Source organism: Porites lutea, chromosome 9, assembly GCF_958299795.1.
Source record: "Porites lutea chromosome 9, jaPorLute2.1, whole genome shotgun sequence".
Classification (NCBI taxonomy): Eukaryota; Metazoa; Cnidaria; class Anthozoa; order Scleractinia; family Poritidae; genus Porites; species Porites lutea.
Genome location: NC_133209.1, coordinates 6,790,596 through 6,807,774, shown reverse-complemented (window position 1 = coordinate 6,807,774; position 17,179 = coordinate 6,790,596). Strand labels below are relative to the sequence as shown.

The window sequence follows — 17,179 nt, the reverse complement described above, 5'->3', positions numbered from 1 at the left end:
AAACAGACGAATAAACTTATCAATGGATAGCTCGTTGATGGGATGATTGTGTGGATAGATGCAAATTAAATACATCAACACACAGCTTGGAAACTTACTTATCTCACAGCGACTTCCATTAAAACCTTCTAAGCAATTGCATGAGTAGCTGTTGAAAGCATCCAAGCACGAACCGTTATTGAAACATGGATGGCTTGCACAATCATCGATATCTGTCAAAGATATTCAGATTAGCAAATTGTAATGTCTAGCTTGGACTGCGGAAAAACATGTACAGTGGAACCTTTGGTATGGGAACAACCATATGTTTAAGGTTTAGTGCAGGGGTAACTTTTAACTTTACCAATAACAGCTCCAACATTTACTTTTCTGTGCTCTATCTCAGTTCCAAAAAAGGTCGCGACGAAAGAACAAATCTCCGACTGTGTCTCTTCAGTGGTTGTGAGCTGTAGTATTGTCCAATTTACAGTGATGTTCGATCACACCATTTGTCAAATGTTATGTTGAAAGGGTGAATCAAAGGAAAGCTTAAAATACCCGACCGTCACCTTCAAAAGTGGTCGCGGTAGCTTATGAGAGGTTGACATTGGCCAAATTAAGTCTGAAAGTTGCACGACCTTGTTTTCTATCCTACCTTTGCAATTTTTTCCGTCTCCCGTGAAACCGGATGGGCATGAACCGCAGGAGACAGAGTTGATGTTTTCCGTACAAGGCACACCAGGGAAACAAGTATCGTAGCTACAACTTGTAATAAGAGCATCGCAGTGTCGCCCCGTAAAACCAGCATTACAAATGCAGCTGTAATTGTTCACTCCATCAAGGCATATCCCTGAATGAAAAACAAAGACAAATGTTGATATTGTTATGGTGGCTAATGTTTTCGCCATTCAACATTCAACTCTTTAGTCCTTGAAAACGTTATGGTAAAATTTGTCACTAGTACATGTAGGTTTCTATAGTTACCAGATACCACGTGGTAAGTGCACGTGACCGGAGTCTAGTCGTTGATATTTCTGGGCAACTGACCACCTACCCCTCCCCTAAGTCAACATTGACACTTATTCTCCCTTAGGTGCAAAATTGTGACTTAGGGGAGGGGTAGGTGACCATCCCGGAAACCTCAATTAATCTGGTCTAGTCATGCGAGCAGCGGTGTGCATTGATTGACCGTTTTCACTCACATTTTGAAGTTGTAAATAGTGAAATGTAATCGCGAATATCTCACCATTTCCACAGGAAGCTTGACTGCACTCGTCCACGTTAACTTCGCATAATACTCCACTGAATCCAGCGTCGCAGTTACAACTGAAGCCGTTCACCTTGTCCAGGCAAGTTCCTTGCGAATAAGTACCATAAAAGTAAAATCGTGAGGAAATACAGTTATGTGCTATATACCCCCTTTCTGGATGTGACCGTTTAAACAAAAACAAAACTAAACAGATTAGAGCCTTTAAAAATCTACATTTACTCCGTTTGAATTTATCTGGAAAAATTAATAACAAATAACATTTTACTGTTCACTCGAATGATTCAGTACAGGGCTGTAAGTTTGTTCTCGTGTCTTGACGTACAAGTGGAACCGAACTAATACTTGTTATGTTTTAGTCACGTAGATATCTCTCATATTCGGCCAAAGTTGTACGTATCAGCGCATGAATACTTACAAACGAACTGAATAAACAGATAAACAATATTAAAACAGAGACTATAGACAAAATTATCAAATCAAATTGTTGATCCCTGCACGGAATGCCTCAGCAATAATCTAGGTTATCCGTCGATTAAGTTATCGATTACGCTTGAGTTAAAAGAGAATCATGATACCGTGTTTACAAGGGGATGAGTGGCATTCGTCAATGTTTACATCGCAGTTTTTCCCAGTATATCCCTCTTGACACTGACATTGGTAGCCATTTATCTGATCCTTGCATGTCCCTTCAACATAAAGAAAAAGAAAATTGTGCTAAGTGAAAGCAATTTGAAAACTTGAAAAAATTAATACAGGTATACCCCCTTTTTTCACCTAGTGTTAAAAAAAGGCAGTTCAGAAATTTATTATGCGTATCCGTGACTTTATAGAAAGGTTAGGGAAGGAGGAAGGATATAGAGAGTGTTTTCACATGACTTCATGGCGGCCATGTCGAAAAGAATCGAAAAGAATTCAAGTTAAATCGACATAATTGATTAGCTCTGTTACTCGCGCTTAGGCCCTTCTTTAATAGACAACTATTCATCGAGGGGCCGGGTTCACGAAGCCCTTTAGAGTTTACTTCGTAAGTTTTGATTCTCAACAATGGTTCGTTGTTAGGAGATAATAGTTAGCAAAAATCTCCGCATGGGAGGTTCATAAGTATAGGATGAATGTAATCGGCGCGTTGGATACTGAGAACGTCTGTACCGGTTGCCCAAACAAGTCTCCGCTATTTAGCACGAACAGTCCTATTCAGGACTACACATCCCCGGAGATATTATTAACGTATTCAGCAAAATGATGACAGTGAAGTTATATTACGTATAAAATAAGGTAAGAAATGTAAGTAAAACAAAAGACCAGTTACCATTGATACACGGCGATGATTCACACTCGTCTATATCTATTTCACATCTCTTTCCAGTCCAACCGGCTTCACACTTGCAGATGTAACTGTAAACATCATCAGTGCAATTACCTGTGATCAAAATGTATGTTAATGTTTTTATAATACGAGAAGGAAAACAATTATGCTAATTGGGGGAACTGCCGTGTGCCTATTCAAAGTTGAAAGAAACTGGTTAACTCTAAAGCTGGTTATTATTTGCATGTAAGTAAGGTAATTTGAGTCTTGTAAACGAAAATAATGTTTCGTAGTACGCTTAATTAGTAAAACTCTTTAGACGAATGATAATGCTTAAGAAGAACAAATAAAAAGGATTTTATGTTAGTGATAATAAAAACAGTAATTTTTTAAGAACTCTAATAATGCGAAACAAACTTTTTGTCTAATATATCGGCTAGAACAACTCTTAGAAACAAAGGTCAAATAAAAATCAACATTTAGTTTTGAATTTCTTTAACTTTATAACATCGATGAAATATTCGCGTCTGTCACTTAAATACACTTTTCTGTCCCAGAATGAGCTTGGTTATTGAAATGCAAATAATGGCTGCGGTCACATCTACGACGTAACTAAAGTTTAACTTAAGTCAGTGTCAAGTTACGTGACGTCATACCTAACTGTAGTTAGTGCTTTCGGTCGACATTGCGGTCACACAACGTAGTTAAAAACAGTTAGTTCTAATCAGCCTATGTAAATTTTTTGCTTGTTGTTTTTGCTTTCCCCCTCGCTTCACGCTTGGTTTATATATGCTTATCTCGCACGTGCGAAAAGAAGTGTCACATTCTGATTGGTTGTTTGCTTGTAAGCTTAAAACTAACCCACGAGCCCTGCTTGGGTATAACTAAAGTTAGCCTGTATTGTTTTGGATCATCGAGGCGTAAATTTTCTAACTATAGTTAGAGCGAACAGAGAAGCGGTCACATTACCGAAATAGCTAACTATAGTTATCCCCGTCTTAACTATCGTTAGTAGCCCAGATGTGACCGCAGCCAACATCCCTCAATAAAAAATAAGCTTACATAATATTTTACCGTGTACACAGGGAGATGGTTTGCAATAATTGATATCATGTTCACAATTTCTTCCAACAAATCCGAGTTCACAGCTACAGGTATAGTTGTTAAGCAGATCAACACACTGACCTGATGTAATAATATTGATAAATGTGTTAGTCTAGAAGTAATATATCAAACATGAGATGCAGTGTTTCATCACCAGATGAAACACCGAGAAGAGAGTTGAAAATACGACGCGCAGCGGAGTATTTTTGACGAACTTCGAGGTGTTTCATCTGGTGATGAAACACTGTGTCGAATGTTTGATATTTCTTCTCAAACAAAATCATTTTTGAAGGAGAAATTAAGGATGCAAATACTAAGCAGTGTTTCATCCGATTTCCAAACACTCATTAAACATTAATTTCCTTTGTATTTTCTTAATGAATTATTAATGAGTTTGAGAAGTGATATTCAGAGCTACCAGTTGGAAGCCAAGAAAGAAACTTCTTAAACTCATTAATAATTCATAAAGCGAAAACAAAGAAAATCACAACCGTGACGGTGGTTTGGATATCGGATACTAATTACCATAAAATTTTGCAAAGTTCATCTTTGAGTCTCTCCAATAATTATTGTTCATTTGAGAAGCTATATATCTATATCAAAAACCCCATTCATTGTTTCACCCGATATCCACACACCTCGAAGTCGGTCTTAAAAAACTCGACTGCGCCTCGTTTTTCAGCCCACTTCTCGGTGTCTGGATATCGGATGAAACATTGCACGACGTTTTTTAATATCTGAAATCAAAGCGGGGTTTATCAATTAAAACGGCAATAGTAACGATAATGTTGATGACTATTGTTATAGTAATTATATAATAATCATGAACATGATCTAACTATGATTCAATTCATATATTTCAGTGAAATGATAATAATAGTAACAATGAATTTGATGATATTTGATGAGAAGGATGATGATAATGATGACGATGACAATGACAGTGACATCGACACACAGAAACAACGGGTTCATAATCTGACGAAAAATACGATTGGCAAAGCCTGTCATGAACAATGATGACAATTATTGTCAAATTGTTCTCATCATCTAACAATTATAAACAGTGATAGTAATGATAAAGAGAACGATCCTGACCAGTGAAAATTATATGTGTATGACGATAGCCTCGAAAACCCCTTTTTGTAACAATTGCCTAACCCATTTAGCCACACTGTAGAAGAGGGAAAAAATGCACTTGTTGGGCGAAAAATAATCGCTCACCTCTGAAACAGGGATAGGGATCACATTCATTAATTTCAGTTGAACAGTTCATTCCGGTGTAACCGGGAGCGCAGTCACACAAATACGATCCATGCCCCCGCGGGGTTTGAGGGACACATTTACCATTGTTTTGACATCGGCATAAGTTTACTGTGACAGTGATTTTGAAAGTCGATGAAGCTTGACAAGCGTCAGTAGCTTTGAAATAAAAATCTGTGGTCTTGTTTGTTGTGACGTTCCAAAGAAGTACGCCATTGTTTACTGTTGCGTCTTTAGGACTTCCTTCCAGTAGAGAGATGGTAATTGGCATTCCTTCAGGATCTGATACTTCAATTGGCAGTTCAAGCCTTTCGCCGTACACCGTATAGTAGTCAGTTATACTGGTAGCATTGGGAGGGTGGTTGACTGAAAGCAGAAAGATTATTATCATTAGATGTAATTTTTTTTTCTTTTCAGTGGCGAAAGCCCAACACTTGCCCTGCAAATAACTGCCTACAAATAATGGTCTGCTCATGCGCAATGTTGTGCATTTTTGTTTGGCTGCAAATAACATTTTGCTCATGCCTCAATAAAACCACGCCTTTCTCCTTCTTGTGACCGCTCTTGCGTGAAAATGGCAGCATCACGAAGATATTTATCAAAAAACAAATTCGGCGACTAATGGATTATTATTTGGACCTTAGTGGTACCCTGAAATAGTGATTGAGTCCATTATATTTGCTATTCAGTTTTAAGTTTTTTGACCTTGCCAGATGCAGTTTCTTAAATGGATAATTTGCGTCTGTAAACTCGAGGATCCTCTTTGCATTTTATATCTTCATTTCGCCGTTCCAATAGTTTTGCTTATGTGAAACTGTAATTAAGCATAGCAACACAACAGACGTATGATAACAAACTGGTTTACTTGAGCAAGATGGCGGTCTTACAAGAACAACCTTACAGCCCAAAAGCATCATGGGTAAACCAACCACAGGGTACCCAGCAAGTATATAACACGCTTTCTTCTTACCAAAACACAATGAATAAACAAATAAAGGAAAAACAAAACAAGCAAACAAAAAAAGATCTAGCTTAAACTTAGAGTTCCTGTTTTTTTTTTTTTTTTTTAACAATAATGTGATCATGAAACTTGTCCTGAGCAGTTCCTTAAGGCTTAAAGTAGTGGGAAATCTTCCTGTACAATGAAAACAAATGACAATACATTAGTCACTCGGAATAATGGGCAGGACGTCGAACAATGCGCCCACCTCGTGTTACAGTTAGTGATTCAGGTCGTGCTGGTGAGCTGGGTGGCTCCTTAGAGAGAGTTGAAGACAGGAAAGGTTCCATATGAGGCTGTTGTAATTGCATCTGCCTATCTTCAGGAATGGCGAACAGAGAAGAGGAGGAAATGGTGGATTCCTCATTAGGTTGAATCAAAGCGGGCGAGTTCCTTTGACTTTCTCTAGGTGTATTGTTGGGGCACTGTGCGGTCATTCTATTGGGTATAAGTAAGTCAGGCAGTACTGGTGCTGAGGGTGTAGAATTTTGACAATCTCTGCCTGTGGAAGGGGCTTGTTGGATCTGAACACGATTTCGACGCAGAGTTCTCCCCCTTGACTTTATCATGTAAGATCGAGGACCGGCAGGACCGACGATTTCCCCTGGAATCCAGGCTTTGGACGACGACGTCGGGGGTGGTCTGGCATACACATAGGTGCCCCGGGTTGAAGATCCGAGAGAGGAAAACCAGCCCGTATGTCGTAGGCTCGTTAATGTGTTCTTGCACTACTGTATCTCTTGGTGGAGTAGCAGGTTCAAGAGCATCAGCCGTTTGAGGTAGGTCTCTGCGGAGTACACGTCCAAACAGACGCAGAGCTGGGGAATAGGTGTGTCCTTGCGGGTGGGGTATTGCCGACTGAGAGTACAGCCAAGTCAACGTCATCCGCAGTAAGTGATATGCGCTTAGCAAACTTAAGAGCTGCCTCAACTCTTCCATTTGATTGCGCCCAATAAGGTGAGGACGTGACGTGATTGAATTTATACTTCGGAGTAAAAACCTTGAAAAGATCCGAAGTGTACTGTGGCCCATTGTCAGTAATAAATGTATGCGGGACACCGTGACGGCCAAAATGCTGTTTAGTGGCCTGAATAACAGCCGTGGATTGTGTAGTTGGTGAGTGATCAACCTCGTAATAGTCACTGTAATGGTCTACTGTGACAAGGTACGCTCGGCTATTCAGTTCAAAAAGGTCCTGTGAAACTAGTTGCCATGGAAGTGTCGGCACGGGATATGGCTGCAGTGGCTCTCGCGGATGCTGTTGCGTGTGCTGTGGACATGTGGGGCAGTTTGTACACATGTCTTTAACCTGAGGTGTTAGACCAGGCCAGAAAACGGTATTACGAACGTGGCGAAGGGTGAAATCAGGGCCACGGTGAGCAGCATGTAATTTGTGCAGGATGCTTGAGTGTAACGTAGTGGGAATAACAACACGATCTTGTTTATAGAGGAGTTCTTCATGTGACTTAAGTTCACTGCGAACATCCCAATATGGCCGTACAGATTCAGGGACTGAGGCCTTGTCGGTTGGCCAGCGTGATTCCACGAGTGTTCGTAGCCCTGTTTGTTTTCTATCTGTTGCGGCTGCGAGGCGGATGTCCTGGAGGGTGACATCTAAGAAACCTGATAAATCAGGGTGGTCACTTTCGAATTCAACTCTGTGCACCAAATCATTAACTGTCTCATGAGAAGACAGGTGCTCGAGATAACGTGTCAGCGATAAGAAGAGTTGAGCCCTTGTGATACTCTACCCGGAAACTGTACCGCTGTAGCGAGAGCAGCATACTTTGCAGACGGGGAGCAGATGCAAGGGAACGCTTGAAAATCGCCTCCAGAGGCTTTTGGTCCGTATGCACTTATGGAAAGCATGGACGATAGCCAGGGTCTTTTTCTCAATTTGTGCTTATCCCTTTTCTGTTGGCGTGAGAGAACTAGAGCTGTATGCAACAGGTTGCCACTCAATTTCTAGGGACTCCGTGCTACTGAGGCTTGGTTGGAGAAGAACAGCACCAAGACCATAGTCCGAAGCATCGCCTTGCAAGACAACAGGGGAGTTCATATCAAAATACTGTAGACAGGGTGCTGTGGAGACAAGATGCTTAGCTTCCTGAAATGCCTTTGTGTGCTGGTCTGCCCGAATGAATTGTTGCTTCAGATGGGTGAGGCCCCGAAGGGGATTAACCACCCTACTGAGATGTGGGCAGAACTTTGACAAATACATTAGGGTGCCAAGAAAACGACGTGTAGCAGCTTTGTCTTTTGGTTACGGCATATCCATTACAGCCTTCGATATCTCAGGACTGGGTTTGAGACGATCTGAAGTGAGTAAAAGGCCCATGAAAGGAGCACTTTGAGCCTTGAATCTGATCTTGTCTGGATTAAGCTTCAGGTTGTGGGACGTCAAACGCCTGAGCAGTTCTAGGACCGTCTTGTCGTGGTCGAGAGCTGCCTGGTCAATAGAATCTCCTCGTCCAATAACAATGATATCATCCCCAATATTCAGTACTGGTCTAATAATGGCCTTGTATATCATGTAGTCGCTTCGGTTACACGCACCAGTTGACCATTTTCAATTAGCTTATCCAGTGCCTCCTTCATGATGGGCAACTTGGGTGCAGAGTAACGATGTGGTATCGCCTGAATAGGCTGGACTTCAGAATTCAGGCTAAAGGAGTATGGGGGACCCAGCTCACCTAAGCCCTCAAATAAATGCAGGTAAGCACGTTTGATATACTCGAGAGTCTACTCACCTGGAGGGGGTGGAGGAGCTGGTGTATATTCCACTTGAGAGGCCTCAATCTGATTGACCTTGTCAGCATCATACTTGAGTATACCCATGCGAGTGCTGCCCGCCAAACCAAGCAGCGGAGGATAGTACTGTTGGGATGTAATGATCTGAACCACCACTTCATACGAGCTGCCTCGACGTGAAAAATTTCCCGGCATTCTTTGCTGGGCATTCACGACGACTGCGGTGAGATGGCTTGCCACACCATTGGAAAGGAGTAGAGCTGGCTTTAGGAGTTTGCTGAGAAGTCTGAGCCTGAGGGATCTTGTTTGATGAGATCTTGTTAACAGCCTCTTCAAGATGGTGCTGTGCAATAGACGATTCTGTTTTAAAGCCATCCTCGAAATCCCGGGCCTTGGCAATAACTTGAGCAAAAGTAAGAGTGTCAAAGGTTTCCGTCGAAATTACATCACTTCCAAAACGCTTGTAAGTGTCATTGAGACCAATAACAAAAATGTCACGCTGAAGCCTGTCCTCTGCCTCGACTGGGAAGTTGCATTTTTGAAATCTGAACCCCACCGCTGTTTGCCAATCTTGAATACTCATACTTGGCTCTTGCTTGAGAATTCTCAGAAAATGGTGAGTACTTTGGATTATTGGCTCCGCTCCCAGGTAATGCTTTGTTAGCTCTTGAAGCCACTGCGCAGGGTTTAGTTTGTTCGCATCTGAGATTTGAGTGTCTATGGTAGTCGTAAGAACATCCCATTATTGAGGAGGGAGAGCCCTTCGTAAGGCAGCCATTTCCTTCGGTCGTTTGGCTCCGATCCAATAGTCATCCGAGTCAACATCTTTAGCTGGGTTAACAAAATCCTCCATAATGCAAAAATCCCGAAAGTTAGCCACAAAATATTTGAAAGCTCGCCGCCGGTCAGGATCGCTAACGTCAAACATAGGTCTGTCATGATCTTTCCCCATGATTCCACGTGTTCGAGATCAAAGGCAGAGCACGCCACAGACGAGTGTGAATAATGAGTTTAGAAAAGTTCAGAGTCTAACCTGACGGCTTGTAGAAAATCTCCAGTTGTTAAACTTTTACGGGAGAAGTTCCCAAACTTCTGACACCATGTAATTAAGCATAGAAGCACAACAGACGTATGATAACAAACTGGTTTACTTGAGCAAGATGGCGGTCTTTCAAGAACAACCTTACAGCCCAAAAGCATCATGGGTAAACCAACCACAGGGTACCCAGCAAGTATATAAAAAAACAAATATTTACCATTTCATTTTCTACTTCCCCGGGTGGGATTCATTACGAACCAATTTAATAAACAGCTCCTTGTTGGCTGCCTAGCTCAATCGGTTAAAGCGCTGCACCAGGATCGCATAGGCCAGAGTTCCAGTCCCGGCGAGACTGAAAGTTTTCAGACTTTCTTTTCGCAACTGCATAAGTTGCTTATTTAACTGCGATGTTCTTCTTTACATTTATTTCTTCCTTCCGCTGTTACAATATGTCACAATATGTGAATTTCATATTTATATTCATCATTTCAACATATGTTTTACGAAATGTCTATTGAAAAATTAAGTTGCCTATAAAAGTTGACCAATGGCAACCCTCTACTCCACCCCTTATATGGAAATGATTACCTTTCGCTGGCGTGACTGTAGAGGCTATTAGAGACTTTAAGATCCAACGACGCTGACAGCAACGAGAACGTCAAAAAAAAAAAAAGGTTTTATAAGCAAAACAACAACTTTGTACGTGCATCACACTTGTTTGAACATTTCTTTGCCCGTTTTTGCACGACTACGACGTGAACATGCCTAATTTAGCGTTTTATGGAGTACGTACTTGGATATGGTCCCTTGGAATTCAACTTCAGGAGGGTTCGCCTAAATTTGACAAAGTAAGTGGATGGAAATAATTACGATGAAGACTGAAAGAACGCAAATTCACTTGTTAAGCGTCATTCTCGTTGCCGTCGCGTCGTATCTTATAGTCCCTATAATGACAAGCACACCTTGTCGAACGTACCTTGGCGTTTGGTCCAGTCGGCTTTATTAATTTCGGGAAGACACTGTTGACACCAGTCCTGTGGGTTTGGTTCGTTCGGTGCAAAACAGTAGCCTTTGATAAAGCAGGATTTGTCCTTATTGTGAAATAAAAATAACACTTTTAATCAACTTGTAGGCGACACGACATTCGGTCTTGGTAATTGTATGTATAAATCCGTTCTGTCTTGATCTTTACTCTCGGCCAAAGCAGACAGGCCGGTTTGAGTTTAAAACGTGTTTTTTTGTTTTTCATTATAACGATAAGTTTGGCAACGAGTCGGTGACACTTAAGATGGCCTCTCGCCTTAAAACTTTCATTCCAAAGTGAGTTGGATGCCACTCTAACACATCCCCTCCACCCCATCCCATTCTAAGATACACCTCTATCAATATGAAATTGTCAGTTTTATTGGTGTAGCGGAAGGGTGCGATCATCAAATGACGTAATATGAAAAATTGAAAAGATACTGAACAATACTCACACCACGACACCATACCGCAACACCAAGAGACACCACGAGTTCAATTTTTTAGCGTAGAAGGGATTGATTCAGTTAAAGAAAAAGAATCATCATGTAGTATGAGACCAAGAAGATTCATTTTTAGAGTTTCCACGAAATCATACTGGATCAGCAACTTCTTCAGCACAAGACTTTGTTACATGCAAAGTACACACATCAGACATTTCGTATTCTTTTTTTTGTCGAAAGCATTTCAAACAGGCAAAGACAGGATAAAAGTGTCCAGCTAACCTTTAGAACGCAACCTGTGAAAACATTGCACGCCATACAAACTGAATCGTAGGATATAAATTTTAGCTTCCGTTTGCTCTGGTGAATGCCGTTATTCGACACAGATATTATCAGTCCTGCAGCTGGAATTCCTTCAATGTTTTCATCATACTGGATGCGCCTCACTGGTGAGTCAGGCAAAAGGCATTCTACAATTACAAGGTCAGTCATGGCACCTGAGTATTGTGATTCATTCGTCGCTGGTGTCCACGAACTGTTGACAATCTGGCAGTAACAGGGAAAAACAAGTAAAGAAAAAGTAGTCATGTACAAGTAACTGTGCGTACTTTTAAGGGTGAAGAAAAGTTAGACGATTTGTGGGGGTGGGGGGAGGGAGGTGCAATTAGACTGTGGCTTCGTGTGTTGAACTCATTTTTAAGGTTATTTGGTCAGTCTTATTTTCTTTTTGTATTAATTCATACCAGAAAAGAAAAAGAAAAAAAAAACAAAACAAAAAAAGAAAAAGAAAAAGAAACCAGATTCATCAATATTCAGCAAGGTACTCTGACTTTTACCGACCTCATACCTGTAGAACAAATATTAAAAAAACTTCTTTCCTGTTTCAAGGTCCTAGAATATGGAATTCATTACCGAACGACATCAAAAATACCCCGTCTTTTAGTATATTCAAGCGTGTGATCAAACCATTTTTAAGGGTCAGACAGAATGCAACCTAAATACCTTAACACCTTATATCTATATTTTCCTGTAAACACACTTATATACTTAAATAAACGACTTTTTTCTTTATTTCTTAAAATGCCGCCTAGTATTTAAATTGCCCGTGGGGGAAAATCTCTATTCCTCATAAGCTCGGCTTCTCGGAGATTTCCACACCACAGTCACTCCTCCCAAGTAATGTACAAATTTTAAATTTAATGTTAATTAACCTATTTATTATCGTTATTTTTATTCTGCTTGTAATTCATTGTGTGTGGCAAAATAATAAAATAAAATAAATAAATAAATAATTCATAATTTGTTTACCCACGGAGCACTTTACGAACTCGCTGAAATGCGTCCGTGTGTTCCAGATCGAATTGGAATTTGGAAGTGCTGGTTTTTAAGGAGAGGGGAAACCGGAGTACCCGGAGAAGAACCTCTCAGAGCAAAGGGTGGACCAACAACAAACTAAACCCATATGGCGTCGACGCCAATGAGGATTCGAACCAGAGCCAAATTGGTGGAGGCAATGGGCCACCCTTGCTCCCCCAACGTGCCTCTCGCACGCCACGCACTTTCAAGCAGATTTAGAAAAATGCAAAATATTCACCTCGAAGAAAAAGAAAGGACTCTAAAGGAAGATCGATAAACTTTTGATTTAATTAATATTGTGTTTAAATATAGCAGTCGCTACTTTTCTTAAAGGATTACCGATGCTTGATAAATAAGACGTACGAAATCCCGTACGAGAACGTATTTTCAAAACTTAGCCCATACCTAGGGATCAAAGAGACTGTAGGCTACTTAAGTAAGGTGTAAGTATGTTTTTTTTTGCAACAACGTAAATATAGGATAGAATTTAAGATGTTTTATCATCATGATGTAATACCTCAATTTCCTGAATATGGCAAGTTAAGTTTGTAGAATTAAGAAAACCATTTCCAAACACCGAAACTTTCTTACAAGGTCTTATTCGTCTATCGCACAAACCATTTGTTTGAAGTCTGAAAGATAAAATTCACAATACGACAGCCAGAAAACTTGAATTTATCAGATTAAAGCATTACAGAGACGGCAAATCTAGGGCCTTAGCCCTAAGCGACAGACCGCAAAGTTATGTGGATACTATAGCTATAAATCTTTATAATCCTCCTTGGTGGCCGAGCGGTTGATACCTCGAACTCCGGATCTGAAGGTCCGGGTTCAAGCCTCGCCCGTCGCGTTGTTTCCTTAGACAAGGACCTTTACTCCACGTTGTCCCTCTCTCTTTACCCAGGTATATAAATGGATACCGGCGACATACTGCTGGGGATAACCGATGGACTAGCATACCGTCCTGATGGGGGGTGGGGGGTGGGGAGTAGCAAAGCTAGGAATCTGCTATAAGCTCCGGCCATTTGGACCTTTGGCTCGTGTACGCCTTTATCTTTTTACGATATATTTTTTTTTTGATATATTTTCCACGTGTGTAACAAATACTGCTCCATGAAGCAGGGTGGGAATTTAACGAATCTGGCATAACTGAGCTCTAAGTTTTGCAAATATTGAATGCATCGACTGAATTATTTTCTCTTTCACAGACACGCAACACTAACCTTGAAATATCTGGTACTTGATACAATGATATAGAGCAGTCTTCAGCAGTGTAGTCCTTATTACAAATACACGAGCCGTTGACGCATTTTCCGTTAAATGCACAGTCATTAGGACACAAAAGCTGGCCAATCTCTTCTACTATAGCGGGTATTATCACCTCCTGGATGCTATTAGACGTACTATTAGTAGTAGAATTACTGGCAGGTAATGTTATGTTCTGTACAAGTGCGTCGTTACATTCGTTCATCAACATGGAAACAGCTCCAACGGCAAACGACAGGTCTCCCGTAAACTACAAAAAGACCAAAGACATACATAATACATACATAATGTTGTTATTTTCGGCTCAAGTCGGTATAAGTGGATTAAAAAGTTTTATAAGCGCACAGGAATCTAGGAGAGGATCCCAAAAGACAAACGGGGAACAATCATGTAGAACTTGTTTGCAAAATTGCTTTAAAATAACTTGAAACGCGGTATATAATTATATTTAGGGCTTTACCAAGTACCCACGTTCAAACCCTTCTTACCACAAGTCAGATTGCTATAATTTGTTCCAGAAAGAGTCCTTGCCCAACTTAATTTTAAGGTTTAATCCAACACACGGCAAAATTGGACCATTATTTTTCTGACACCTATGAAGGGGAATAGCTTGACTTGGCCCCTTTAATGAGGTAATTGAGACAACACTTTGAACCAAAGCTTTTAAGAATGGTTACAATAAATGATCGCAAGACGATGTGAAAAAGATAGTGATGTTCGTCAAGAAAGTTCAGGGGCGTAAATCTAGGCAAAACCTTGCTCCTAGTCTGCGTAACAGGCGTTATTTGTTCGCATGTTTCAGTCGAGCGCATGCAAGCAATCCCGCTTGTAACACAGGCTACTTTCTTCCCTGAGTTCTCTTCTACTCCTTTGGAGGGAACCCTAGGGACGAAGGTGATCAGGACGTTCATCAGGCCTGACTTGTCCCTTAGTAATTTTCTTCTCCTTTTTTGTTATAGGACCGTACTAGGAGCATTTTTCTTGGTACTCCTTTCTCCCTTCACTGAATCAAGGTCATCCTCAGCTCAGAGGTCCAGTTCGGAGTCAGTCGTCTTAGGGAAAACGGTTCGACGGTTTTTCGACCCGACCGACTGCTCCTGGGCCTCCTAATTGTTATATGCATTTTCTTGTCTAAAGAAGCTACTGAAATAAAATTGTGACAGCTGTTTCGATCTGCCTCCTTTCGGCTAGCTTTGAGGATACTTACCTCGATGTCAGAGGAGCAGACGTTCACCAGTGCCTGTACATTTGTTCCCATTTTGGCGCACAACTTCCCCACTGGAGTTTCCGCCAATTTCTCATTGCAGTATCGTGTTGCGTTCTCCTTAGAAATCGAATTAACTGATCGTTTTGATCTAATATGATTATCCGTCTCCAGGGAGTTGTAAAACAACCTAAAATCCTCGTCCGTTAAATCGTCCGACCCCTCTACTATATCCCTTATTTCTCTTTTCTTTCGTGCGGCAATATTCTTGTGACACTTTTTTATTCTCTGCCCCTTTTTTCCTTGGTTCAAAAAGCCTTGGGCAAAGACAACTGGAATGCCGTCCACGCAGTCATCTGTGTGCTTATCATTTTGTATTTTACTACAGCTACAAGATTGTTCATATTCCACACCTTCTTTATCTGAATTGACGTCAGCAGGAAGTGTATCGAAGTAGCTTGGCGATGCCCTGAAGGGAAAAGTCCAACTAAACTTTAGAAGAATGTAATTGAATAGTACAGAAGTTACGAAAGGTTGTAGCGTTTTTAATAGAGGTGTAATAATTTAAGTAAAGAAATAAAACAAAAAGGAACAAAAACAAGAAAAATTGACTAACTACAATCTCAGACAAAATATACGTAGGATTTCCACAAACCGTTCCTTTCCCCCAAATCAAGGATGGTAAAATGGTGCGTTTCCGCCTTCGAGCGGCCTCGTATTTGAAGGGGGCGGGGGAGGGGGTGGGCAGGGCCGTCTGGCATTCCTTTTCATTTTGTCCAAGATATGTCACGCCTTCTCAAAAATGAAATGAAGAGCTTATTTTACACGTAGCATGATCGTAACTGGTGGAGGCGTCTGTGGTCGAGTGGTTAACACCTCCACTTCCGGATCTGGAGGTCCGGGGTTCAAGCCGTTGCGTTTTTTCTTTAGACAAGGAACTTTACTCCACTGTGTCTGTCTTCACCCAGGTGTATAAATGGGTACCGGCGACATACTCCTAGGGGATAACCCTGCGGTGGACTAGCATCCCGCCCAGGGGGGAGTACAATACTCCTAGGTGCTTCATGCTGATGAAACCGGTGGCTCGTGTGCGCCTTTACCTTTTTTACCTTACCATGATCAAAACTGGCAAATACTATTCAATTTTATATGACTATAAACAATCAGTCCTTACCTTTGCTGATTTCCAAAGTTTTTGTCCATCAACCGTTGTCCACCGGAAGTACTTTGGTACGTACACAGACCTTTTTTATTTCCATTAGCCTTAGGAGTGTAAATCGAAACATCGATGCCCCAGTAGTTCCTTACTAACTGTACTTTTATCCCGGATGGCAATATATACTGCAACACAATTTTGACAAGACATGACAACTTAAAAATGAGATGAAGGGGGTTATTAAAAGCAACAATAAAGCTTCGGCTTTGTTTTACGGCACTGATGACAGTACAGCGCAGCAAGATGGCAACTAAACCTTAAAAATTTCCGTTTATTCTTTTGGTGGATATAAACAACTTTTACAAAGAATTGAACGCATATATTCACTTCGTTATTTTTGCCATGGATAAAAGTTAAACACTCTCCCTCGTGGTGCACCGCAAATTGTCTATCGATATCGAGGGACATCGTAAATTTGCCATACATCTTTAACGTTTTCGAATTAGCTAGATGCTTGATAAAGACTAACCGACATTTTGCTCGAAATCTTATAGATACGACGATAAATGTAGCCCTCTTGCAAATGCTTACAGTAATGTAAACTTCTTTCAGAATTTGGTGCAGTAAATGAGATCAGAAATGTACTTGGAATTTGAAAGTACAGTACAGAAGAACAAAAGCGCGACATGCTTTATTACACTCTGCGTACATAAGAACACCTTGATCTTCTTTTGTCTTTTGAGGAGTCAGAAAGTGAAAACGAGGCCATGCCTGAATCACGTTAAGCCTTTGAAGTCGCCGTTCAATATCCCGGATTTCTAAACTAGTCGATCTTTTTCTCTCGTCAAACTTGTTTTCCGAGTGTGAGCTACCGTTTATTGTTAAAATTCGGGCCATTACTGATCGAGCGCACGACTGTTAGGCCTAAGCTCGTAAATGTATCCTAACAACATGGCGGGCATGCTCAACAAAGATCTTCCTCGTTTCTCGAGTACGCCAAAATCGAGCGCTAAAGGAAA

General features: G+C 40.9%; 1 protein-coding gene and 1 pseudogene across 1 annotated transcript in view; both read right to left on the bottom strand.

The window, feature by feature from the left end:
* The window catches only part of LOC140947587 (von Willebrand factor D and EGF domain-containing protein-like), a 140,620-nt gene that overhangs the window by 23,867 nt on the left and 99,574 nt on the right, over positions 1-17,179 (bottom strand). The gene's annotated exons all lie outside the window — the stretch shown is intronic.
* Positions 1-17,179, bottom strand: part of LOC140947945 (von Willebrand factor D and EGF domain-containing protein-like) — a 46,460-nt pseudogene that overhangs the window by 13,633 nt on the left and 15,648 nt on the right.